This window comes from Urocitellus parryii, chromosome X (genome assembly GCF_045843805.1).
Source record: "Urocitellus parryii isolate mUroPar1 chromosome X, mUroPar1.hap1, whole genome shotgun sequence".
In the NCBI taxonomy this organism is placed as follows: Eukaryota; Metazoa; Chordata; class Mammalia; order Rodentia; family Sciuridae; genus Urocitellus; species Urocitellus parryii.
In genome coordinates, this window is record NC_135547.1 from 85,123,540 (window position 1) to 85,124,300 (window position 761).

The 761-nt window shown below is 47.0% G+C and overlaps 1 pseudogene; it reads right to left on the reverse strand.

Annotated features, from left to right (window-relative positions):
* Positions 1–235: 235 nt before the first annotated feature.
* LOC113200231 (ataxin-7-like protein 3B) lies at positions 236–512 on the reverse strand (annotated as a pseudogene).
* Positions 513–761: the final 249 nt, after the last annotated feature.

Below are 761 nucleotides of genomic sequence, written 5' to 3' on the forward strand. Positions count from 1 at the left end.
CGTGTTTAGGGATCAACACACATTGCATGGTGCCCAGGTTTGCACCTTCTTCTGCCCAGGGATTCAGAGTTGATCCCAGGGACCCAGGGATCTAAATTTCCAAATTCTACACTTTGGAGTTTAAAATGCTAGGACCTTCAAAGGGAACTGAGACTTTTGTATGATTTTTTTTTTTTTTTTTTTTACTTACTCCTCCAAGCCACTAGACCAGTCTATATTATTGTCCTGGTCACTCTCAGACTCTCTCAGGTTGCAGCTGCTGATCAGGTCCATTCCCAGGTTCTCCAGGAAGGGAGCAAAGCAGGAGGTGGCATGCTCTTCTGCTGTTGAGAGCCCAAACCCTTCATGCTACTAATCTCTTTCAACTTCAGGTAGAAGTAGCCACACTTGACTGACCAGTGCGCCTGAAAGCAGAATACCAAAAAAGAAGCCTCTATCAGATCTACATATATCTCCTGAGCAATGGCCTCTAGCTTGTTAGTATCCAGGTTAGCTGATGAAATTTCCTCCATTTTAATTTGTAAACTACTGTAGAGAGGGCGCTCATTTTACTCAGGGCACCACTTAGGACTCTGTAGGCTGTGCCTAGGCCTGGGGCCTTCTAAGGCTGTGGAGATGGTGGTAGTTGAAGCAGTGGTGGCAGAAGCTACCATGTCAGTGACAACTGCTCTGGAACCCCATGTCTTTCCATTTGTTTTGGCATTTCTCCGGTTCTGAGCTTTGGGCAGCTCCTGGGCCTAGACTCCGCACCGAACAGCCTC